The 27088-nt window shown below is 42.0% G+C and overlaps 1 protein-coding gene across 4 annotated transcripts in view, besides 1 other annotated feature; it reads left to right on the top strand.

Annotated features, from left to right (window-relative positions):
• Positions 1 to 1028: 1028 nt before the first annotated feature.
• Positions 1029 to 27088, top strand: part of Octbeta2R (Octopamine beta2 receptor) — a 45101-nt gene continuing 19041 nt past the window's right edge. Inside the window, exon 1 of one of the 4 annotated variants that reach the window (NM_001260148.1) lies at positions 1029 to 1193. The gene's annotated coding sequence lies outside the window, so the exon portion shown is untranslated. Of the gene's footprint in view, positions 1360 to 1649; positions 2245 to 2755; positions 3272 to 27088 lie in introns of those variants that run through there. The other 3 variants (NM_001260147.1, NM_001316576.1, NM_001260149.2) reach the window with 3 other exon arrangements.
• Positions 7408 to 7840: a mobile genetic element.

The following is a 27088-nucleotide window of genomic DNA, read 5'->3' as shown; positions in this document are numbered from 1 at the left end:
TTTACTTTGCGACTTTTTCGTGGGCGGCCTGCGTAGCGCTAATTTATGGTTGGGAAAACTTTAGCCTCGTCTTCCGCTTGTTGACAAGCCAAATTTGTCATGCATTTAATGGCTTAGGCAGCAGTACCGTGCTGTCACGCCAATATTGAGCCGCTTGTAGTACAAGCACAATCAGACAGCATGGCGTATGCGTAACATTTCCATCGAGCAGGAACAATACTCGGGGGAAAACATCCGCGCAACAGCTTTCCAAAATCGAATGTACATACATATCTTACTCACATATACCTTATCAAATCGATTTAGTGCATGTTACGAAAAGGTTTTATATGCAAGTATATAAACTGCTCTATTAATAAAAGAATGATTTGAAGTGATGAATACAGGGGGTTAATTACGCGCTGTTTTTTTTTTTTACAGTGTTGATAGTTATATAATCCTTCAATATAAATATGGAACTGTTAAATTAATTAGGTACTAGTATTTTTTTTTTGTCTTTCGACTTATTTCTGACTGAGAAAGTTAGCTCTGTTGATAGAATGCCATTTTGTTCCATTTACAGCATCTCCTCGTCTGCGACAGCAACAGCTCTGTAAACGGCTGTAACCCATTAACACACTTTTACAGGCCGCTCTGCCGAGCAGTTAACAGCTGGCTAACAGTCGAGCGCTCGTTTGTCGCCATTCGCTTTTGATTCGCCTTTGAGTGGGTGAGCGGGCGACTGGGCGAGCGCTTGAGCGACTGAGCGGCGGCCCACTTTGAGTGCAACATGCGCGCAGCCGACGTCGCTGTTGAAGCTCTGCAGCAGCTGCCGAGCAGAGGCGTTGGCGTCGGCGTCGACCGAGTGTGTATTCGCAGTCGTGTTTTTGGGGGCACATTCCGAGCTGGGAACGCAGCCTGTAAGTGTGTCATTGTGTCCGTGTTTCCGTGTATCCGTGAGCTTCCGAGTATCTGAGTTTTGAGTTTCTCAGTCTTTGAGTTAACGAGCTGGCGAGCTTCGTGCGGCGCTCAGGGAAATTCGGTGGTTCATTCGTCTGTCAGCCAGCCGCAGTCGCAGTCGCTGTTCGCAGAGTCCGCCGTTCGCAGTCCGCTCGCCAATTTGGCCCGTTTGTGAAAATATTCGTAAGGCAGCCGCAGTCGCATGCTGAGAGGAAATAGGCGCGCTACAGATTCCGATTGCGATTCTTGTACTGGTACTGGTTCTGTTTCCCTTTTTTCTGCTTCGGATCTACCAAGAACAGAATACGGGGGGGAAAGTAGAGGAAGAAGCAGCAGCAGCAGAAGCAGCTGGAATAAATGATTACAGCTGGAGATTACAAGCGCATTGATTGCTGATGGCAACGGTGCGGATGAATTTCGGTAAATGTCGCGCGCGCGTGCCATTGCGTATACGCAGCGTTGGCCGTCGCCATTCGGTGACATTGTGCGCTCGCTTCCGCTGGGCCGCCAAATGCATTTTTCAGTTAATTTAAGAAAAAAGAATCTTGTGCGAAAATCAAATTAAAGAAAAAAGTGAGCAGCCTTCGCGGAAATAATATAAATGTATATTATATATTTCGAGAAAATATTATTGCATCTGCTCTTGTCGCATTGCCCTTGTGTTTTTCCGCTTTTGGTTGCGCCGTCGTTTAAGCTTTTCGGTTTCGTTTGTGTGATTATTGGGTGCAATTAATAAAATGTTGTCGCGCAAATTTATATACACGTGTATAAAACTAATGCAAAATGCCAGCCGTCGCACGTCCGTTCAGTTTTACATGCCAAATGGCCAAAGGAGAAATATTTTCGAAAAGAAACACGCTCAGCGAAAGGCAGTGAAATATGCACAAACCCTAATCGCAATCACCAGCGTTATTTGTTATGTGCCCAGTGCAAATGCGAAATGCGAAATGCTGAATGCAAATGCAACAGTCGAGGGCCCAACGCTGGAGGGAGCAATAGTCATACAGAAGCTATCGCCGCCGCTACGATAGCGATAACATAAATAAGAACAGCCAAAGCGAATCACGGACGGCAGAGCCACTCATCTATAAGCCAAGACCCACAGTCGAACACTCACACTCACACACACACTCAAAATAACACACAAACCCGTAATGCCAAGTACCCCGGGCACTGCAATCAAAGTAGCTGGTGGGTGGAAGTGGGGGCTCATGTTCTGGGGGGCAGTGAAATACACATAAAACAAATATCATAAGCGGTGATCAATGGCCTATTAGCAGCGGGAAGGTTAACCCGATCTTTGGCGTTCCAATGCTTAGTGTAAATAAAGAAAAGAAATATAGAAATGCTTATTTAAATGCCAGAATTTTAGGTATTCTTTTTATGAATTGTAATTTTTGTAATTTGTGATAGCGAAGCATATAAATTGAAATTTCACATTATTGGTACGTTTCTACATTAATATCTGTAGTCTTAAAATAGGGAAGTGATTCGTCACATATTGAAAATGAAACAACTATAATATTAAATTTATCCTCAAATTAAAATGAAGGTAACTTAGTTTAATTCTATTTTAGTGCTTTCTTTGGTAATTGTAATTACAGAAATTATTCAATAAATTGTGTGCCATGATACAGTCATAAAAATTACAAGAATGATATTGTGTAACCCAATCTACACACTTCTTGTGAACTAACTGTGACTTTTAAAGAGACAATAGGAATGTCAAATTTGTCCAGTGTATCCCAAACGGAAGTGTTGATATGGCCGCAGCTCAGTCACAGTCCCAGCTCAGTCGGTATAGAAATTGTCATCTCATAACGACTTAAGCTGCTCGGCACGCAACATGACCGGGCTGAGCAGCATAGTCAGCATTTCTGCACCTCCCAGAATCCAGCCCATCCTCCTCAGCAAACACTATTGCCACCCACTTTTCCAACCCACTGCCAATGCCCCTGGGGTCACACACACTTAAAGCCACAACAAACGCATCCACAGAATCTTTGAGGGCGATGACGATGACGACAACGACGATGATGATGATGACAATGGGCGGATGATGGCAAGTCATTTCTTTAAAGGTTGTCTCTCCATCAGTCGTTCTGTGTGCACTGAGTGATTTGGCTTGCCAGTGCCTTCTATTTACTTTCTATTTATTCGATTTGCATTTCCACTCTTCGGAGCCAAAAACTCGGAAGATTTCAAATGCAAATTCAGCTTCCCCAAAGCCGTTTCGAATAACTTCTGTGTGTTTTGTTTGGCTGTTGACTTGGCTTTCAGGCTCTCAATGGCTCTTTGGCTATGGAAATCTGCGACATCCATTTGGCAAATGGTGAGTATCAGACTAAATAATATTTGATTTTAATTAACAAGGCATCTAGTATTTGTCTTATTTCGAGTGTATACTGTCTGCCGGCATTTATGCCATTGATTTGTTATATGCCAGACAAAACGGACCCAATGTTTGCACAATAATCTAGCAATCAGCTTATACGTAAAGCAATCTGCAGCATCCATAAATTAAATACAGTAAGCTTTAGCTATAAGCGACAGTTCAGCTGACGATAATGTGTGTCCGAAGCTCAGAGGGAGAGTTAAGACTTAAGCCGATTGACTTGAGCAATTTTCTGAGTCGGTCTGGCGTTATTATTATTTCAATTGAATTAATTGTGGAGTAGGTTATTAGCGATATCGAAGGTGATATTAGATCCGTAATTATAGCACACATATAGTAATCATCTTATTCTTGTTTTGAATGAACTGACAATTATTTAATTTGTCTAATTTGGTCTTGTTTTATTGGAAATTGAGTGCTCTAATATACCTTTTGGTTTCCAAATCAAAAGTATATAGTATATATATATATAGTTCTAAAACATTTTATAATTAATATAACTTAATACCCGGAGACCTTACAAAACAATCACTGTTATAGAAATCTAATCAGTGTTAAGTACGCCTGCCGATTTCAATTAATTTTTGCATTCGTCCTAAGTTTATAATCAACAGTTCGGTTATCAGATTGCACTTTTTATAGGCGTTGATGGGAAATCAAATTTAAGAGGGCTTTCTGGAAATCATTATAACGTGCTATTAACAAAACTGCCATCACAGCGAAATTAGGCCCAAATTTGCGTTCAACTTCAATGGTCAAAAGAGGAAGTGCAAAATGGCGGGCCAAAGTACGTCCGATGCAGAAATTAACGCAATTGTATTTTTGCTGTCGGCTCCGTTGAAAATGCAATTTAAATGAGATTACACTTTGGCGAGCGGCCACGCCTAGTTTTTGCGGTAGAGGGCGGGCGGGCGTTTGTAGGTGGGCTGGCTCATTAATTATGATACTTTGAGCTTCGAGTGGCGAAGCTGGCTTGCGGCTTGTATCGGAAATACCCGTTAAATCGGCAAATAACCGCAGGCCGTTCCAGCAAACACACATATAACCACCCCCCAACGCGCATACTTAATGATATTGAGTCGTTGGCCAGATGGGTGGTGTGGGGGGTGGGTTTATATGGCGATATTCAACGACAGGTGTTTAAAACTTTACCTTAAATAGCAACTCCTCGGGGGAAATGCGGAGATGTTGTGCTATGTCTTTGGACACCAACGGCGAATCTGGGGCGTTGTCGGCATTTTCTTGCTCAATCAACTTCAATCAAGCAGGAATTTTCAATGTAATTTGTGGTTTCAAAAGCGCTGCCACGCTGAAGATGTTCTGGCTGTGTCAAAGGCAGCCATTGAGTGTGTAGAAAGGCAGAAAATTATCGACAAGGCCCACAGCATTCACACACACACACACATACTTACACGTCGAAGAGAGTAGGCTGCGAGCTTGAAGGGTTCGAATAACAGCTACCCTCTGCTGACTGCAAAATCTTGATTATGTCGAAATATTATATTTTATTATTGGATGTCATATATTCCTATGAGATCTAGATTATAGTTAAAGTCCAATTCTTTGCATTAAAAGTTATGCGCTCCCATAAAGCGATGAATATTTGGGAAATATGTTAAGCCCATATACCCTTGTATTTCACGGCTAAGAGGTATTCAAAGCCCCCACGCACACAAAAAGCAATGAAAGTTGGCGCCGTGGAACAAATGAAGCAGTGTGAAAATCTTGTGTTGGGACCGCTCTCCTTCCGCTTGATTTGATGGCCTCTGGGCTTCTGCTTCTCGTTTTCCCAACTTCGAATTACAACGGAAAACGGCAGCAGAAAAGGCGTCTGAAACAAAGGGGGCCGAGGAGGGAAGGAAGGATATGCCCGCCGTCTGTCCGCTTGATTAGAAAAGCTGCAAGCGATAAGGAGGCGCTGAGAGAAAAGCGCAAAATAAAATAGAATTCTAATTGAATTTTATATACACAGATTCTCCTTCTCCTTTCGCCCATTTTCCCTTTTTAATTCTCACTTGGACTGTACTCAACTGCACTGTATTCAACTGCCCGCGGCCAAAGTGTCCGTTTGATGTCCTTCCCTTGTCGCCGCGTCCTGATTTATTGGCCTGCAGAGGCGAAGGAGCTGCGCTTTTGGGGCTCCCACTTGTCCGGCGTTTTTAATTGCCTGTCAGTCGTCGTCGTCGTCGTCGTCCGGCGGCCTGCTCAGCATATCAGAATACAGTAACAGCGGTCCAAGAATTAAAACTCCGTCGAGACAGCGGCTTAAACAGCCAACTTGGCTCAGTGTGCGTGCCAAACTTGGCTGAAAAGTGTGTGAATTTGGCAGAGACAATTGTGTGCTTGTAACAGCAACAGCAGGAGTCAGTCAGCCATGAAACTGAACCCAATGGCATACAGATATTTGAACCGAAACAAATTATTTATAGGCGATTTCAAACGTTTTTACCATAAGAAATTTGAGAACGAGCATTTATCTATTATTTTGTGTCACTTTTGTCTTGCATAGGTATAATAACCAGCACAATTTTTCGACAAAAGATCAATTTAGCTATCTAAAAGCCCACAAATGCTATTATTGATTGAACAACAGATTTAAAGCTGTTTGTTTGCTCACATCAGAGTTGTGCACTTCAAGCCTCTGCTTGAAATTAAATAACCTTTGAGGGGGTGTAAAAATAAAAACATATATATTTTTGCTTGTGGTGAGACCAAGACATTTTAAAGTACTTGACACGAAGGCAACCACAACAGCCGTATCCGAAACATCCCCCTCAAAACCCAAAAAAAAAAGCCGAGAGGCAGGAAAGTGAAAAGAACTTGACACAGTTGTCTCTGGTTCACCGACAACAACACCATCACCGTCTGTGTTATGCTTTAACAAAACCAAAAAAAAAAAAATTAGGGCAAATATAAAACGAGACAAAACAAATCAAATAGTTAAAGCTCATTGAAGCGCAAACTTCGACACATGTTAAACGCAACACGGGTCACGGCGAAACGGGAACTTTTGATCGAAACTATGATAGATGGCAAGGGCCCTGGTCGCAGCGACTAACTAACATTATCTGATGACCACATTCAGATCCAGTTACCCATCCCCGCATCCAGCCCACCCACTTGCCACTGTGGTTTCGTCCCCGTCAAGATAACCCTTTGTTCTGTTCTTGGCCTCGGCTTTGTGGTTTCCCCAGCGCGACGCAATTAATGGCCCACTGTGGCTACGGAGAGATCTGTCCGGATAGGATTGGTATGGTATGGTACGGGTTGGGTTCGGATAGGATTGGGCCAGAATGGTGGGATGGTTGCTTGAGCGGTTGGTGGTGTTGCCAACATTTCCCTCATGCTGTGTGCGCCTGCACTTGAGGGCTGAATTGTCTGCTTAATTTGGGCCAGAACTCAAACCTCTTCGGTTCGCCCATTTTTTTGGCCAGAGGCTGGTGGTTGGCGGCACTCAGTGGGAGATAAACGAAATACAGGGAAAATGGGAAATGGAAAATAGTTGAAAAAGTATGCAAATCAGGAGGGGACGAAAGAATAACACGACAGGCTCAACACCTGAGCATTGAGCAGTAAATGCGCTTTGCTATGCCATTCCTTTTGCCTCTCCGCCTGTCTGCCTCTGTCCGTCTGTCAATAAAAATACACAAAAAACACACGGGCTGCCAGCCTAAAAGCCAAGTTGAATATGCTCGGGCCGAAAAAGGATTTGGCAATGAAAAGCAAACAAAAAGCGCACAAGCTGGAAAGTGAACTTTTTCGAATAACCAGCTTACGAACAGTTTGGCTTGGATGGCGGGGATGGGATTTGTGAACACTGTGCGTATGCGTGATAGATTTGCAGCTCCCAAAAAATCCGAAAAGGAAGCTGGCATTACCAAAGAGAGAAAAAAGTAAGGATAATCCTCCACAAGGGAAGTCAATTAGAGCAGTCCGACTGTGTCAAAGGTCCAGCTTAAAAAAGTTCATTTCATAATTTATACAGTCTGCAGATTTCAATTTAAAACTCCGCAATGGGTCAGGCCAACAGAGTGTTATGCTAATGAAACAGACAGCGGGACAGTGGGACAGTGGAACTGCAGCAAGCCACTGGCACTCTAATGGCACCCGCTAAAAACTGGGTGTCTAGGCACCCGGGTGTTTGAATAAAAATTTTTGATGCACCGTAATTCACAGAATATTTTTTTATTATTACTTTTTTCTATTTAAAAATGTTTATACTCAATTAACATTATTCAATTTCTATTGTTTTTGTTTTTTTTCGCTTTTTTTATTATGTAAATTAAATTTATTATTAAAAAAGAAAAATTATACATTTATAAAGTTAAATACGGGAATCAAATATCAGGAACTAATAATGTTATATATAAAAGAAGAATGTCTATTAGGTGTTTTTTAAATTTTTGTAAAAATTAATTAATTAAATTAAAATTATTAATGTTTAAGAATCACCCAAGTGTAACGGGAAACCCATGAGTGTTTTGCCACTCATCCCTTTTAGGCACTTGCAGTTCTTTGCCCGGAACATAGCTCAGGCAAATGAATTAAAAATTAAAGCCAAAGCTGCAGCAGCACTCCTGCGAATGCAAATGAATGAAAATGAAAATAAAAATGAAAATTTAAAAAAGCTTAAGAAGTGATGGGAAAACAAACAAGCAAGCAGGCGGCAACTGAAGAAATCGCTCAAGTTTTAATTAGTTTGCCATGCAACCGCATTACTGCGCTACTCCTCCAAAAGGGGCGGCCAGGCGGTGGGCGTGGCTATAATTTAAGTTCTCCACCGCTTGGCATGGTTACAAGGCTATATTTCTGTCAAAGCTCAAAAGGCCAAATGGGAAGCTACAATAATTTTTCCAGCATTGAGCAAACAAGCGAACAAACTAATCAACGCGGGGTGTCGGGAATCCCAGGAAGACGGGGCACATTTGAATTTGAATTGCACTAAATTCTTAATTGACTTTGCACAGCAGCCGAGTCAGCATCTGCAGCAGTAGCAGCAGCAACAGTAGCAGCGGCAATAACGAAATCAAATTAATTGAATATTACGCATTCGCCATGTTTGCACTGTAATAATTTCCATTTGCAGTCGGCCGAGTGCCATATAACCCACTCATCATCAAGTGCCCGTCACTACAGCGCCGTGCACATATATATATATTCACACTTGATTGGCCAGCTTTGAATGCACTATAAATCGAAAGTATTTGTGCAAACGCATTCGAGTTCTACCCGTTGGTGGGGACTGCACTTTGGCTTATTTTCAATAGGCGTTGCCAAATAACATATGCGTTATTAATTCATGACCTATTTCATAGAGTGTTTCAACTGAAAATGTGAAATTGTAAACATTTTGAAGGGCACTTTATACACCTTTTAAATGGATCTCATCGAATCATTCATGCACAGAAAATAATTGTGCTCCAAAATGCAAATGATATTCTAAATACGCAGAATGCCAAAATGCCAAAATATAAAATGGATACTATAGATAAAATGCTTTGTTTTTGGTTTTCCATTTTAAGCGCTTTCCTTGTTATATAAATTCACTTTTCTGCTGAACAGATTTCATAATTGAAACGTTTTAAAGTCTTCTTGGTTGGCTCGTAATTGAGCTATTAGTCAATCAACGTCGGTGTTTTGTCACACCCTCACTTGTAATCCAAACACTCACTCAACGTTTAGCATTTAATTTATCCAGTTTCTCGGAACTTTTCGGGCTTCATTCATTCATTCATTCATTCATACCCTTTCGCGTATGCCTAATCGTCTTTATTTGCTTCCATTTAGCTGCTATGGAAGTCAGTACAGAATGCCTGTACAGAAATCAATTTCAGTGTTTATTAACTCTGTCCATGCCAAATGTCTCGTACATTAGACAAGGGGGCAAAAATAGCAAACAGATACTGCTGGACTCAGGTCCATATACGATATACAAATTATATTTTAATATGCCTGGCCAGCGGCAGACACAGATGAGCTTTATGGCCAATTATCTATTCTATGGGCCCCCATTAGTGGTTGAATCCAAATTTCAATTGGTAGGTGGAGAGAGGTGCAGAATCATGGGGGCTTTGTTTGTTTACTGGGTGTGAAGTGTTTCGATTTGCTTGCCAGATTATAATAAAATTGGGCTCTCCACTTTGTAATGCCAAGATTATTCGACGGCACGATGACAGCTTAGTGGTGTTTATGGCGTGTGCCACCGCTCCCCTGGCTAGTTATCGTTTGTAATTACGATTGCACTTGTTGTTCGGGGGGCTCCTTATGGTTTGATGACCAGCGCTTTACGACTACAACATATTACGTTTAATTGACAGATGCCGTAGTCCAGCGATTTATAGGACACAAAAGTGAAAACGAAGTACCCCGCGGGGGATGTAGAACGAACAAATACTGTGTCACGCTCCATAATAAACATAAAATTAATTATTAATTTGTGTACGTATGTGCGTATTTTTTGCTAGTATCTGCGAACCGCAAAAAAAAAACTTTTTTCAACCGACCGATCGACCGACCGGTCTCATAAATATTAATGCAGCACATTTACCTTATCCGCACGTATCGGATTCGATATACTCTGGGAACAAAGATATGCTAATTGAGGGAATTCTATTGTGGCAAACCTTTATGGGCCTGATATCGGATAGGCGCTGGGTTCTGAGCTCATTTTGATGATATCACAGTCGCACTAACGCGGAAACGGTCACTATCGAATGGTAATACTGCAAGTGCACTGCGTTTACACAGGTCGTATACGTAATATTGATTGATATATCCCAGCCTCTTTGTAGGACTTGCCCGCGGGTGTTCTGAATGCGATGGCAATTAAGACGTGATGGAATTTTCATTTTCATCAATTAATTTTATTTCATTTTATTTACTGGCACTGGGCCACATAAGTCAGTTTGCACATTTCAATAAAAACACATTTTTTATCCCATGCGCGGCGTGGTGGCTGTCAAAAAGTTGGCTATTAAAATTAAACTCGTTCACTTTTTATTAGCAATAAAGTAACTAACAAAAAAAAAGAGAGACAGTGCTTCGCGGAAATTGCAAGTGTGCTAGTGTGTGAGTTATGGCCTTTTATTGAATTGAATTAGCTCCAATCGCCCGAGCAGTCCATCACAGTTGATTTGCTTTTATGATCCGAGAAGCACTAAGCCGGGCACTTCAATGGGTGGTGGTCAGTGTCAGTGGCACTACTCCAGTAGTGCTATTCATTCACAAATTCCCCATCATCACTGACCGCGGTTTCAACTTCGGATGGCTGCAAGTATCTACTTCCCTATTAATAAGTGCATTTTTAGTGGTTAAGACTGCGGCTACGTGAGCGACACAAAATGCGAGCGCCTCATGATCACGTACTGTAAATTGAAATTCATATCATAGCTGCCTCTGTTATTTGCCTCTGTCTTATGGTCTATAGGGTCTATATGTCTATATGTCTATGTACTTCCAAATGTCTAAATGTCTGGGTGCACTTATATTGCCGCAATGCACGAGTGTGTACTTAGAATATTTCTTTTGTGCTCGCTTCACAAACAATTATGCATTAAGTCGGTGGCGTTCCGGCATGTAAAGTGTGAATGAGTACCGCTGGTTCAGGCAAACATCAGAAACTTACAACACACCGGAAAAAAATTGGATCAAACACAAAACAGATATGTCAAGAGAGTCTCAACCACACATATCTGCTGCGTATCTTTATGATGCCTAATAAAGGTAATCTCTGAAATGATACAATCAAATCTGGTTTTATAGGGCCAAACACAATGTTTTAGATTCAAAAAAGCAGAAGCGTTTGACTTCATCTATTTTCTAAGAATGGGAATTAAAAAAAGTATATATATTTTATTATAATATAAAGAATATTAAAAATGTTGTGTAGCTACGTGTCAAATGCGGATGCTAGCATGGCCTAAGATTTAATATTTGGTACAATACAGACACATATTTTTAGTAATTATATTTTATACTAAGCAAATCACATATTCTTCTTGTATGCTATGCTTCTGTTCAAGAGATATCTCTTTGAACGTTTAAATTTGGGTTTTAATGTCATCTATATTATTTGAAATGTGTGTTCGGAGAACATCTTTGAACATTGCTCCATTTAACGATTTTTGTTTGCTGTGCAGCATTTCGTAATGCACTCGAACATCCAGGTGGTTTTCCAGCAGTTCTCGGTTCCACTCTTGGCACTCGATTGAGTGAGTCAACAAGGCCATGCCCTGCCATCCATCGGCGGATTTTCAATGATTTATTTTCATTCAATTTGAGAACGGCAGGGCAGACCCAATCTATGGCCGCTGGCGTCGTGGGTTTTATAAATACTTATACATGCTTATATATACACATTTCGGTGTTTTTATTTTTATATCGTTTAATTGTTGCTGGCCGCGCTGCTGCCGCTCTTGTTAAATGCTTTTATATCGAATCGTTCAAGTTCACGGCCCACGAGACGAGAGATGTGTATAAAAAGCAGCATCAGCTTCAGCTTCAGTTTCCCCACTGCAGTGCTCTTTGCCTTTTGCCACGGCTATTTTGTATTGCCCATTTGGCTGTTGTTGCTTTTCAATTAACAAAATTGTATTTTTATTTTTGGTCCCACATCGCCGCCGACCGATCGACCAGCTGACGAAAACTAATTCTGCTTTGGCCTAATGGAATGGCACGCTGCTAACTAACAATTGACAATTGGGGGCCCAAAACGATGCCCAATCGATGTCCATCGAAATTCCACTCAGGGCAGATGAAATGGGTTTTGTGCCTCTGACACTGATGACGGATGGCCCAGAAATGACTGGGAGCTGTGCATTTGACTGGCGATTGTTCATCGTCCAACCGCTCATGTAAATTTAATGCGAATCCACCGGCTGACTGGGTCAGTTGCAATGAGCTTGGGGCTCAATTCAACGCCCACGTGCCAATTCAAAAGTGCTGCTCACCGGCGAAAGGCAGAGAGATGGCCAGCAATTGGTGGGAGTGTGGATGCAATCAGGGTCCGTCTGGCCCCATCAGTCGAGCAATCAATTAAGCCGCTACAAACAAGTCAACCCCGGCAACAAACATTCACGGCTGCCAGGGCAGAAGCCCCCAAGTTCCCATGTTCTCATGTTTACCTCTTCCCTTGTTCCCAGTTAGTCCCCCCAATATGGGGGTGCTCCATGTGTGGATGCAGCGCATCACCTATCCTCCATCCAAATGTCGTCATGCCGGCATGCGAATGCGAACCTTTTGGCGGGTAGCCGTTTTTATGTCTCCGGTTCTAATTAGACTTAGTCGCAGGTACTATGGCATTGAGCGTTGATTTATCTCAAATGCGTTTAGCTTTTTGCTTGGATTCCCACAGACAATCGACGGTTGTAAATCATGGGTTTTGCTTCTTTACTATTACTATTTTCGAACTGCAGTTCTCAGTTTCTAAATACTGACCTTAATTGCACTGAAACGCAGCTCATATCTACCAAGGATAAGTATCTTAAGTATTTGTTTATATTTATGGTAAGAGTTCTCTTTAAATCGAATTCCTTCAAAAACCAATTGAGTATAAACAAAACGTTGCCGTTATAAGACTTCACACAATTTAACAACAAAAGCCTGTGTTTTATTGAGCATCAAGATTTGCTAATTTAAGACCTGTCGCCTGTTGATTTATGAACAATAGAGCGCTAAAGCGTTTGAGCTCCCCACTTCCAGATTGAAATCTGCGTTGTGCTCCATTCATTTTCCGATCCCCGATATGGGTAATTTTCTGCCAGTGCATAGCGGCATTATATCAACAAAACTCACCATTGGCTGGCATATGAGTAATAGTTCTACCAATTGTTTCTGGGCCAGCCAGCGTGGCTGAGAAATCATCTGTGCAGTGCAATGCAATTAGCATGCAAATCACGTACCGCTCTCAGCTCGCAATGAAATTTGTATTAATAATTTTTATGCCAGAACTGTTGGTTATTGCAGTTTCCAGCTTTCGATGGTGCTGTTGCCATTAACCAGAAGCTGATGCTTCAAAAAGCCACTATCATTCATTAGACGGAGTGCAAGCGTTTCCAATGACTCGTCTGGTTTCATAAGCGAATGGTTACACAAACTGTATGCGGCTAATTACCGCAAAATGTTAGCCATCTATGAGGTAAGAAAAACGTCATTAGTCAAAGCAAAGGTACTAATACTCAACTCGTTTTAAGGAAATACAGATGAGAGAGCTACCCAGAAGATATTGTTACGAAAAATAAAGTTTTTAATTGTACAAATGAAAGTCTTAACATCTTTGAAATAGTTATTACACGGTATTAGTAATATATTTCATTTTAGAATTATATATGTAAGTAAATATAAAGCGAGGAAGGCTTTCTTATAAGTAACCGTTGCCGCTGAGAAAGGGGCTTAATTGTTAAAAGGATTTGTCTGCGGGTGGCGAACTGCTTAACAGGAAATCCCCTTCGCTTTACGGCTGTTTAACGAAAGGTTTACACAAATTCACTGGGGCTAACGAGCTGGGGCTGCTCTTATCAACCCCCGCCCCGTCACGGGAAACTCATTAAGATGCGACCCCCTTTAAAGCTGCAAAGTTCGGGAGATGAATGCGAGCGTAAATTTTGAAATTTGTCTAGGAAAAGTAACAACTAATAAATGCTTCGCTCTTTTGCCAGCTGACGACTTGTGGGTGTCATGGTGCCCCATCAACACGTAACCGCCCACCCGAAACGACCTTCACAAACGGCCCACAAAACCCACAAGCAGCTGTGAGTGTGTGTATGTGTGTATGTGTGTGTGAGTGTTTGTGTGTGTCTCGGTAATCAAATTAAAGTTTCGTGTGACCGCATCCGACCCTCGTTGATGCTGCAATTAGTTTGATGGGCAAAGATTGCAGGAGCCATTGGCAAGTGGAAAATTGAAATTGAATTATGCCACGCTCGTGCTAAAAACTGATGTGCAAAATGAGTTAAACGAATGGCAAACGGGCGGAGCCAAGCCAGAATTAATTAGTTGCATTCCATTCATAATGGAAAGTTATTTGAATTCCATGGGCGATGATTGAATCTAGGGCCATTAGCACACCTCCGATCGATGACAATCATGCTCAATTTTTGATTTCGCCCCCTGCGCCAGGCGAAGCTCCAAATCTGTTAATTGGTGCAAACAAGTCAAACCGCAGAGGTAAACAAAAATATTGCAAAAACTGCAATGCCTCCGGAATAAGTCCGAAATGCAAACTGGCCGAGAGCAAAGGGATGCTGCAGTTCATGTTGGCTACCTGAATGTCAACAAGGTCTATTAGAGAAAATAACCAAGGCAAATACGACCGAGGCTCAAAGGAGCTGCGTGGTTTATGTTTGGTGTCAAGGTTCCACATTCCCCACTGGGCACTTGGTACACATTCTGCGCAAACAGACGCTTCAAAAGATCCACAACCACACCTGGTGTTCTCTAATCAGTGCGACACATGCTACATCTGTAAGCCGAAAGATCAATAAATAAATCATACACCCCAATGAGCCAAAAGTTATATTTAAAGATAGCCAAAATTAAAACCGCTCATAATTTATGGCAGTGCCGCGGGTGAGGCGCGAATGTATGCGAATATGAACTAAATTTTGCAATTACAAATTGAAAATATTTTGTGTGTCAACAGATAACCAACATGTGGCGCCTGCATAAATCGAAAATGGTTAATTTAAGCTCGCTACTGCAGTTTTAAAATGTGTCAGCTGGGGAAAAAACAATCGCATATGCACGAGTTTATTTTATTATGATTTATTTCATTCAACTCTAAAAAATGCACACCATCAATATGGATATTTTGTATTAAAAAAAACAGTTTTCATGTGCTGTTCCTATGAATTCAATGCATTTAAAATGGTTAATATTTAAATGAAGCTTTAATAATAATTATTAAACTCACGAGCATTAGCTTAATAGCTGATGCACATTTCCGCATGGATAATTCATCCATTTCCACCCACTGCAGACAGCCTATGTATGTATATACTCGATCGCTTTATATTTGGCCTGTGTTATTTGGCTGCCATTTAATTAGTGCCAGCATTTTTTGGACGGATGCATTTTGGCAGAAGATTTTCACATGTCCCTCGATCGCATCAACTACTTTTTGACATTTTTGTCGGTTGGCTGCCCGTCGGGCGCAACTGCGTGCGAAAATTGTGTCGCGCTGTCAGCATTCATCAGTTTGATATATTGTTTGTTGCTGTTTCGCCTTTTCCGCAGATGCACAGAAAAATATTATTTTTCAATTGCATATAACAGACTGGCTTGGCTACTTCGTCATATATTTATTAGATCATATTCGAGTCTTTGGCACTGAGAAATATGTATTGAAAAATACTTAGCCAATACAAAAATCTGTGCATTTCATTTCCTATTTATAGATTTTTTGGTCATTTTATTTTTATGTGGAAAACTTGAATAGAATATTATATGGATATTTCTTGTCCACATAATCTACAAAAAATCTTTTGAATACCAATAAAACAATTATTCTAACTTACCCAAAGTTTCTTGTCTAGATTTTCTATTGCTCCAACCCCCGTGGGTGGGTAGCTGTTTATTTGCCATAATTCTCGACATTCTAGCAGATCTGGCAAATACTGTGCACATATATACAAGTCGAGCCAAGTTGGCAGCGTTATAATCACCTGCCGCTGCGAGTGTCGAGTTTATTCGAGATGAGATGAGTTGAGTTGAGTTGCGGTGTGATGGAGTGGGTTGTGTGCCAAATCCGAAGTGGAAAAGTGAGGAAGACAAAGCTGCAAGGAGACTGCTCTTTTATGTGCATTATCCCTGGCTGTCTCGTCGAGTGTTTATATTTATTTTTATCCCCGGCACCATCGCACACCGCGAAAGTGAGTGCGAGTTGTTTGGTTGAGGGGGTCCTTGCTGGGCCGTTAACTTACTAAATTTCGCGTGGCAAGAGTGAGCTGCCACCGAAATGAGCGTGGCAGCAAAACCAGCCAACCAACTTACCACCTAGCCACCCCATTTGAAGGGCTTTTTATTTCAACTTGAACTGAAAGCCGCGGCATGCTCTCATCTGGAAATACTTTGCTTTGCCTCCACTTTCGGCCTGCTGCCAAACCTGTCCACAAAAATGTGAAAGAAGTACATACATATATATGTATGTATATAAATGTAATATTTGCATGCAAATGACACTCTCGACCGGCGTCTTCCTGATTTGATTGCAGTGCCCGCGGGCCGTAAAGTGAAGTTGACCGACCGATGACAGTGGCGACAAAGGAGCGCAATTACGCTGAAAGCCTGACCAAGGACCACAGTTTGGCCCATAAAATCGCCATTCAGAGCTCAAAACAAATTGATTTCGTTTGAAATCTGTTCAAAACTAACTTGCTTTCTTCAGTTATGTGCTATGCTCTTTGGGGTGGAGGGCAAACCGCAGTAATTTAATTTACGGCAATTTATTTGCCTTGGAGGTCCTTCGCTTTGGCAAGCGGCTTAAGAGGCATTTTCATGAAAGTAATTTAATGCCAAGTCAGGAAAAATCTTTTAAATTCAACTAAGGCCAGCCGCAAGCATTCGCATTCGCACTTGCATTCGCCAGCAATCTCAGGTGGCAACGGCATTCTAAAGGCCCGCCCTGAATGGCCGACTCGCAATTCAATGTAAGTACAACGCTTTTCACTGCAAACTGAAACCACCAACTGCAGGCCATCTCTGTCTGGCCCATGGCGGGCTGGGCGAAGTGGGTTGGTGGGCTGGTCGTCGCCCCTTGTTGTGCATAAATTGCAGGACTAACTGCAAAACTGTAAAATATGAACGCACATGAATGTATCTCGGCGCATCTAGCAGCATCTCGCAGTTCGGTGTGTATCTCGTCGGCCAGGTGTTGCCGAATACAGAGTGTAGCCACCATGGCCAACACTCACCCCACCCTCGTCCTATTTCGCAGGACCTTTTTGTGTGCAACACGCCACGCCCCTGCTCTCGACAGCGTTTTATGCGCTGCACTGCGCCCAGCTGCCTCACCTGCCACACCAGGCGTGGCGCCTGACTCGCCCTGCCCCCCTTTTTTTCACTGCACTCATCAAAATTGCATTGCCCAAAAGGGATTCTGTTGGGCACCACAAAAACCAGAAGAGGCTATGCATATTTAACTCACGACCTAATCAATAATATCGCATATAAGGCTAACACGGTTTCAATATAGCTCTATCAAAGAGCAACTACAATTGCCGTTAACTTAACTGTCAAAGAAAAATAAATGTTTGTCATCTATATATATAATAATATATATCACGTTTTCTGCTTGAGGAATTATAATGTTCATTCCATTGATCGATATTCCATTGTCAGTTATCATAGGACGTGATTTCCCACAAGAATTTTATATTATAAGAGGATTATGCATCCTTCAATATTTGAGTGAAATCGTGTCTGGAAAAAGAGCAGAGCTCTGTGCAGTGAGTTTACCTTGCTGTACACTATTACATTTAAGTCTTGGGAAATATATAAACTGTAATATTTTTTAAATATAAAGAGTTCAGTACCTCGATTTCTTTCAGTGCAAGTCACAGTCAGCACATCAGAAAGCAGGCAACTCTGCCGAGGGCCCAGATTCATAACTATGCGTGTGATGATACTAGGCTCACTTTTTTGTAGCAGCTTTATAGCTGCATTGTCGGCGTTGTAGCATTGGGCTGAGTCTCGTTAGGATCTAATTAAAATTAAAATTAAAATTTGTTGCTTTAATGAATAAGTTTTGTGAGCAGGCCTCGGTTGGTCGTTAAATTAGTGAGGCCTTTGCGGTGTCTGCACAGGAAGTGCATCTAATGGTCAGGTGGTGGTGCTCGGTGGTTTTGGTTGCTTGTGGGTGGGTGGTGCCGGATGCTGCTGGAGAAACAATGTCACGTTGTCGCTGCGTGAGATCAACACCCGGGAATTGGGAACCGGGAATTGGGGAGTTGAGCGGTGATTGCCTGGCGCCAGCGATTCGTGTCACGTAGGGAAGGATCCAATATTCAAATCTCTGCTTAAACCCATTCAAATGTAGTTGCTTGCTTTAAAGTCAGACGGCGTGGAGTGGGACAGCTTTAATGTTTCCCTTTGTGTCACGTTCGGATGCAACAAATACTGGTGCAGATAATCTGGCATGGCATTAAATCACCGTTACCATTGCCGTTACCATTACGTGCATTCCAAGTCGCTTGGCTTTTACCTTTTTGGTCTTTTGCATACTTTTCGGGGCTGGGGGCGACTTGCCCTGTCTACGTGTCAAAATGTGGCAATATTTTCTATTTGCCCCCCCCCCCCCCCCCCCAGTCACCTGGTCTGGAAATTAAATTAAGATTCGCCAGTTTGCTTGTTGGCAAAGCGTCAGCATGTCGTCGAGTCCTCTTCCTTTTGGCCAAATATGAGCGCAAGGATAACGGTGTACGGCAAGGGTTTCCGTTTCCTCAATAAATTCACCTCGACAAAACGGGCCCAAAATGTCGAGCAGTCGAGCTGGGGAACCGACAGGCGACAGCCATAACGGTGACAGCGATAAATTAAATGGTAATTTGAATTTACCGTTAAGTGACACGAACAGGCAACACACAAACACATTCACATACACACCCACACACATACACATATAGGCTTCATATAGACAGAATGTCCTGCAGACGGATGATGGAACAATAAAAAGTAACAAACAAACTGCCAGAGCCAATGAAACATATAAAACCGAAACTGAAACGGAAACTTGGGCCCAAACCAAATCGAAAGTAAAACTTAATGCACGAAAATTGCTGTTAACGTGACAATAAACGAAAAAGAAATAGAAGCGACAAAAGATACAATAGATAAAGATGTAGAAAGATACAAACACATTGGCCATAAAAACAATCAAAAAAGGCCAGACAGGCGAAATTAAAGTTGGGTGACTTTAAATTTCATTGTTAATGCCGGCCGACTTCCGTTCCTCGCCCCCAGGAGGCCGAAAACCGAAAAAGTTTTGTATTTCCATGGCGAGACCAGCAATTTATTGCCAAAGTTGTGGGCCCACGAACATGTGGAATGGTGGGTCAGAATGGCTTCTTAGGATCTGAGTCCTTTTTGCAAATGCTAAATGTCTTGTTAGCGTTACACTGACCGCATTCCAATGGCCCAAAAGGCCCTGCATATTTGTCAACTGGGTTCTGGCTTTGATAAACCGGAAGTGATACCACCACCACCCATCCACCCATCCACCCACCTCACACATATTAACGAACCAAGTCAAGGATGCGAGGGGGTTAGTATAAAAAGCCTTTAGCGATCGGATCATAAAACCTGCAAAAGTGCCCCCGATTTTCTTGGCAGCCGAAGTAGAAACTTTTCAGGCCCATGTAATAAATGCGAAATGCGAAAAGCGAAGGTTCGCCAGCAAGCACAACCCGTTCAATGAGCATAAGCTGAAGTTTTGGCCATGTTTCTGAGTTTGGGCCTCTCTCTGTGATTTCAGTTTGCCTGTTTGGAGATTGTTTTTTGTTCGCGTCCAATTTTTTTTTCATTTTTTCACTTTTCCTTGCGCTGTAACTTTCCTTGATCCACTTTTCTGCCTTTTGCCAGGCTCGACAGTCGACGTTCCAACTCAGCAGTCAAATGGGCCGTCGACGGGTTGAGTCGGCCTATATACACAAATATATATATATACAAAATTTATATCTATACGTACAAATTCTATAGAACAGGGTATGCACACGGCCAACAGAATTGATGGGAAATGTTGTGAAAATACGCTTTGGCTGCTGCAAAAGGCAAAGGGTCCCGAAAGTGAGTAAAATCCGAGGAATGCGACCTTTTGATTTATGTAATTGTGTGCAGTTCTGATATTCATACCAGCCGCAATGCAATGGAAAATTGGCAAAAGGTGTCTGATCGAATACTAAATGTAATATTCCATTCAAATGCGAGGAAAACGGGGTAAACGGCCTAACAGCCAAATTTGAGATTCAATGTCAGTGTAAAAGGTTGGGAATCCTCCTAAAGCTTTAATATTATGCAAACTGAATTTGGCCAGCGTTGCGAAGGGAGCTCACAATCGTGAACAGAACCGTTGCATATTTGATTGTTGGCTTAAACAATGGGAGCTTTTTGGGATTTCGTGGGCCAGCAAATGGAATTAGTCGAATGGGGATCGCATCTCCCTGGGCTGCCATCAGTCAGGCAAACAAAAACAAATAGCAAGAAATGGAAGGCCACAAAAGGGAACCGGTTGAGATTGAGCCATCTGGAGATAGGAGCATGTCGGACTGTCAGGACGACCTCCTTCAGTCTCTGCATTTCTGAGTGAGGCATTCAACTTTCCGTCAAGTGGTGCCGGCTACACCTTCGGTTCGAGAACAGGTCCTGGCAACTGGAATAGGAATCGGAGAAGGCGTGGGACCCGTGTAACGCATGATATATGGTAATGGCTTCGTGTGTGAGTGCGTATCCTTTGCTCTGAGCACATATATATATGGGGTCCTGGCACTCATACATATGCACGAGCAAGGAAAAAGCAAAAGGAGAAGGTGCTGCCAACACTTCAAGTGGGAAATTTAGCTCCCACACATAGACACGCAATAAAAGTCCTGGCATAAATAGGCAGCACCACAAAGCATTCTGCTGAAATACACAGAAAATTGAATGCTTAGAGAACTTTAATAGTTGAAAGCTTTGTGAGGAAAAGTCTTTACTCTAATATTTGGGATAACATTTAAGCAGTCTTTGTTATTTTATTCCATTTATTTAATTTTTTTCTTACTGCATTTATATTTTATTTCTTACTGCATTATCAGTTTTATATATTTTTTTATCGTTACCTCAGTTGAAAATGGAGTTGCATAAAACAAGCCAACAGGCTATTTTTTCAGCACAAAAAATAGCTGATTTTTCTTGTTAACTCAGATAAAGTTTTTGTAACTTCGATGTGATAGAATGAACAAACAATTTACTAGTATTTACTTAATACATTCACATCTGCATATGAAAAGGTGTTGAGTTTATTGAAGTTGCATTATTATTATTATTATTATTGTACATTCAGCTGAAGGGACTTTTATTTACTTACTATATGCCAAAAACAATTTGGCTGCGCCCACAAAAAGCTAAAGGCTGTCATGGCCACAATTTATTGTGATTTTAATTTTTTTCTTTGCCAGTTTCGATATTTGTAAAGAATTTTAAAATGTTTTTCTGTCACTTCCACTAGCTGAGTTACAGTGTTCAGACTGCACTGCAGCGACCTCTCTTGTTTTCAATAAAGTAAACAAATAAAAACCAATCATATAAATGCAATCATGCATAATGCACTTGTTTCTCCTTGTGCACTTGCACATGAGCTCACTGTAGGCCAAAAAGTGCCATTGGAATTTTCTCACCAGTTGACCGGGCGCAGAGCCCCTGGTCATTCATCTGGTGCAAAAATACCTTGGAGACAACTTGCTGCGTTGGCCATCAAGTATCCAACGCTTCGAGTGCCATTACTTATGTATGAGGGGAGCATGGGTAATAGTTGGATAAATTAAATACGACTATTTGCAAATCGCTGAAAAGTTGTCCATGTGGGTGGCGTAATGAATGCACATATTTAATTGCGAATTAAATAACATTAATTACAAGCAGCTAACGAGCAGGGCAGACAGTGTGGCTAAGCCCGGCCAGACAGCTAAATAGTTTTCATAATTAAGGCGGCGTTCATCGCAATGCTCCCAGTGGGGCACAACCACATCGATATGGTTTCGCACACTCACCGCACACGCATCCTGTACCAGGATCCACATACCCAATTCTTGAGCCCCTTCGTGGGTGCGTCCCTGCATGTTCGAGTGTTGTCTTGCGGCTGCACCACCACCATCACCACCATCCACACTCACCAGGTGTCGACTGTCGTCTGGGCTACAACCTTCCAACCAGGTAACGGCCAACAGCTATCACCTGCCATATACCACCGACCGTCTACCGAGCTTCCAGGCACTAGTAGTCGCCCTGGGCCATGAGGTTTATCGATTATTAGACGCCTAATGCGTCCAAAGTGCGCAATTAATGTGCCAGTTTGCCAGCCAGCACTTGAGCTTAAACTCATCTTCATCACCATTCTCCACATCCCCACAAGCGGGATTTGATCAAGGAATTTGCCTATTACTTCAGGCTGGCGGATGAAATTCAGATTAAATGTTTTCAATACGTACATAAATCGACCAAAATTAAATAAATAAATATAGTGCCATGACTGTATATCCTTAGTCATGTATACCGATATAAGTTAAGAAAGTCCTTTTCAACTGAAGTATTATGCATTTGTTAAACTTAATAACACTTAAGCGAAAAATCTTTTTAAAGCTTTCTGCTGTCTTGCGTGCTATGCCATTTTTTTTTAAGACTTACTTGCGGATTAGATAATCTGTACTTAAAGCCACAAAAAATTCTTCAATGTAGCTTATAGAGAAATCCATTTTACGACTCTGCCGCTGACCTCGTGCACTTGCAGCACATTTCTCTGGGCCCTTGTCATGTCGCAACGAAGATGGAAAGCCACCGCCGCCATAGTCACTTCCACGGTTGTTGGAGAAAATCGCTAAACCAAAACGGGCGGAAAAGTCCAACAACGACGCGGAAAATCTCTCGCCCGCTGAATTCCGATGGGCGGAATGTGGACCAGTGGACCAGTTGGGCGGATGGACAAGTGTGTCGGGCATCCGATGAAGTAGTCGCATAAACATTTATGATCTGCTCCGGCTTTCAGCTGGCGACCACTTTCACTTTATTAGCACACACATTTGTGTTGGCCATAAACCGTCTGCCCAGGCATGTTAACAAACGTAAAGGGCACCGCATCCCCACTCGCTCACTCTTAATTCGATTCCTTCATTATGCCAAGGCATTCGGCATTCTGATGGCCGGGACAACAATCATATTGAATTTGCCGCCTTGGGTTAAAATTTGTGGATAAACAGGGAGCTGGTATTCTGGGACTGGCGGTGCCAGAGACTTCCGAGAATCTTCGCATCTTTGGATAAATGGTCTGCAGTTGACGGGGTAAGCTGGTTGGTAATTTCAGAAAATATTCCTGGAAAATAAATTTTAATTTTCTTGTATATTTTAACAGGGTTTGGTTGAATTAGCATAAGATAATGTTCTTTAAATCTTGTAAAATATTGTGCTTGATTGAGTTGAATAAGACAATGTTTAGCGTTGCTCTTAGATATTATTAAATAAAATATTGTACATTATTCATTTGAACAAATAGCTATGTAAAGAGCTTTATACATTTTTAAATATTAAAATTAAATATGGCTTAGCTGCAGATGCTTCTCAGTAAAATCCTTGGTAAGCATTTTCAATCAACCCTGGACGGGACGAGGTAGGTGAGCTCCCTCGCTTTCCGCTCCCGATCAACTTATCCGCAATGTCCTCATAAAAAAGCCAGCACATAGGCCTTGCCAAGTGGACTGCAGGACAGTTGAAAAGGCAGCCAAATTGAATAAACACATAACGAGCCCGGTGCACAACGAACGAAGCGGTAATAAAACTTTTAGCCAAAGAGCAAACAGAGACCAGGAGCAGAGCAGTCGACCCGTTGACCTCAGTTCGTTATTCAGTCCCATACATGGTATACTCGCACATATATGCCATATTGGGATGTGGATAAGGATAAGTATGTGGGTTGGCTGCTGCTCCTGTTCCTGAGTGGATATGTTCTTGTCCTATTTCGCTGTGTGCGCAATAAACATTTTTTCTGTTTTTTGCAATTTTTTTGTTGTATTTTTTGGCAAACAACAAGGTAAATTGCGCTCGTAAGTATGCTACAGTTTTTCCGCTCCCCACAAAGTCGTGTGCGTGGCTTATCCATTGTTAGCCGTGCGTTTCCGTTGTTTTTGGAACTGCTTTCGTTTGCGCCAAATGAATTTTTTGGGGAAGTGCTGACATCGCATGGCAGGCAGTCCAATTGCGACGGCAACTTTTCAATATAACAGCTCTTTTATTCGGCAACTCCGCTGCTGATTGCTCCCCCAAGTCAAATTCATTCGTCCCAGCTTCCCGTTCGTTTAAATTGCATTGGGATGATTGGAGCTCACCTGATGCCGGCGGTTATGGTTTAGTTCAGTTGGCTTTTATGACCGCTCCTCGTTTGTTCGGTTGGCATTGGCACATAAAAATTACGCTGATTATGCAAGTGGCTCCAGTCATGACTTTTATGGATTTCCAATGAGCCTCTAATCAGTGCCTTCGATTTGCTTTCGCTTTTGCTTTTGCTTTCCACCTCACTGGCCACCTCGTCATCGGCAATTGATGTCAACTTGAGAACAAAACGGGTCCAACTTTGAGCCCTGATTGCTTTTTCAGCCGTCGCATCGTCTGATGTTTTCTTCTTTGAGATTCGGCTGCCAATTAGTGAAGTAAGCCGGGTCTAAATCGACGCCGAAAGGCCACAGTATCCGGCTTACCAAGTGCAATGGCTGCTGTTCCTGGCCCCTTGCACTTCCGTTTGGCACACATCCAAAAGGATTTGCGCCCATGAGCCGCCATTTCGGCCACATTTCGGGCCAAACAGGATGAGCCATAGGGGCGGTTTCGGGAAAAGAGTTGCATTTTCATTTTCATTCAAATTTCCAAGCGCTTTAATTTGTGCATTTGTTTGCAGCTTTGTTAGACTTTTCATTTCATTGAGGCGCAGCATGGGGAAAATCAGAGATTTTTGGATGCATTCGACCAACTTTGAGATACCATGTAAATAAACCAATTTAATTTTCAGTTCTTTTATTTCAGCTATTTGTGGAAAATATGGAATTGAATTTTCCAATACATTAAAGAATTTAAAATTTAAAATTTAAACTTACGTTTCGTATTTATTTATAAAATCAGTTTTTTTAGTAATCATACTCTTTCAAGAATTTTCAAGAAGGTTAAATTAATGTTATAAACCTTTTGTTGTTTAAAAAATTATCAGTTAAACAGCATCCAATCTATAACATCCATAAACTGTAGAATTGCCTAGGCATATTTAACAAAACCACTGGCAGGGATAAACTGGGCGTATCTAAAGGGGGGAGCTTGTTTGTTATGTGTGCACAAAATCACTTTTCGACCATGTTTGTTGTTTTGGAGCAAGCTTCAGGGACACATTATTACGGAAAAACAGGGCACGGCGTAGAAGTTGGGTAACTATGAAGTGGTACGAGTACACTCGAAAATGGAATCTGTTGTTCGGGGGGAACTGTTAATAAATTTGAGCCCCTTTCGGTGCTCCAGTTCCTCCAGTTTCTAGTTTCAATCTTCAACGAGAAGGGCAAAACATTTTGCCACCCTGGATTTCGAGTCGATGAAGTTTTCGCTACCCCCAGAAGCAAACGGAAAGTTTGCATCCCAAAAGCGCTGAGCCCCCACCTCGAAACACACATCCCTTTGCATTTTGTTGAAATGCTTTTAAAATTATTTGCCTGCCAACAACATTTGTACATGTATTAGTGTGGGCGGAGATCTCCGAGTGTGACTGTATGTGTGTGTGTGTTTGTAGTTTTTCTGTAATTGCATTGCCTTTTTGTGTCAGCCGGTTGGACATCCTGCAGGGCTATTGTGTTTCGTGTTTGGCCGCTTGCCCCGAATATGGACCAAACTAATTTTGCGGCATGTCTGCTTAAGTAATTGCTTAAGCTTTTAATTTACCAACCATCACAGTATGTGTACGAAACTATAAACTGAGCGCGCATGCAACAAGATTTTTGGCCCTTTGAGTGCTAAATTTAATATCCACCAGAGTTCATCTCTGACCCATCGCTCATCGCTCCACTTGGGCTCCAAATTGGCGGGGATGGCTGGTGCTGCACTCCTGCGGTCTCCTATTTTATGCAGCAGCTTTTTGCGGTCTGGTCGGCAAACTGGAAAGCCATAATGGTATTTATGTGCAAAAATTAAAATTTTGCCAAGCATAGAAAACGGATTTTCCTAATTGCTCGTCACGCGCTTGTGCGTGTGTGGTTCCTCACCAAATCCGCTTTCGTTTAACTACATATGCTTGAGATATATAACCTACAAAGTCCCTCAACCGAATTAAACTACACCGAACTAAACTAAAGGGAAGATACTCGCCAAGCATATGATGCGTAGGCAGCTGGAGTGCACATATAAGCATATATATATACATATCACACTCACAGTCGTCGGTAAGCTGCTTAAAATTCAAAGTTTCCGATGATTTGGATCACTCAAGCGAGTCGGGAACAGGCTCAGGCCATTAGCAAAGGATTTGATTGGACCCGGGATCTGATGTAAGGGGCGCCCAAAACACTCTTAAGATCCGGCAGCTCCATAATGGCCAGGACTGTCAGTCGGTGGCCTCAACCGCCAACCATTCGCATTTGCATCTAATTGTCATGCATTTTGGGGGCAAGACCAGCCATGCCCTGCAAGCCACGAAGTACCCAGATTGGCGTTGGTCCGGGTTCGAGTCCGAGTCTTTCATAAATATTTATTCCCATTTCAATGCATAATTGCGAAACTCGTTTTCGCATCGCCGGCGAACAGAGAGTAAAGTAAACTTGCCATCCTGGCAATGTTTTCATGCCCTTTGCGGTTCATATCCGAGGTTTTCCCAGCTCTTTATTCTTAAATTGCCTGTCGAACTGGGCATCTGAAATGAGTTTGGTTTTTGAGTATAATAATGGCGGAATATATTGTTAAGCAAACTGTTAAGTTCTGTTTTATATTCAAAGGATCTGAGTATGTTAGCTTAAGCTAGAATAGCTATTTGTGATCTGGATTTTCTAATTC

Source organism: Drosophila melanogaster, chromosome 3R (assembly GCF_000001215.4).
Source record: "Drosophila melanogaster chromosome 3R".
Lineage (NCBI taxonomy): Eukaryota > Metazoa > Arthropoda > Insecta > Diptera > Drosophilidae > Drosophila > Drosophila melanogaster.
This window is presented reverse-complemented; position numbering and strand designations above follow the sequence as displayed.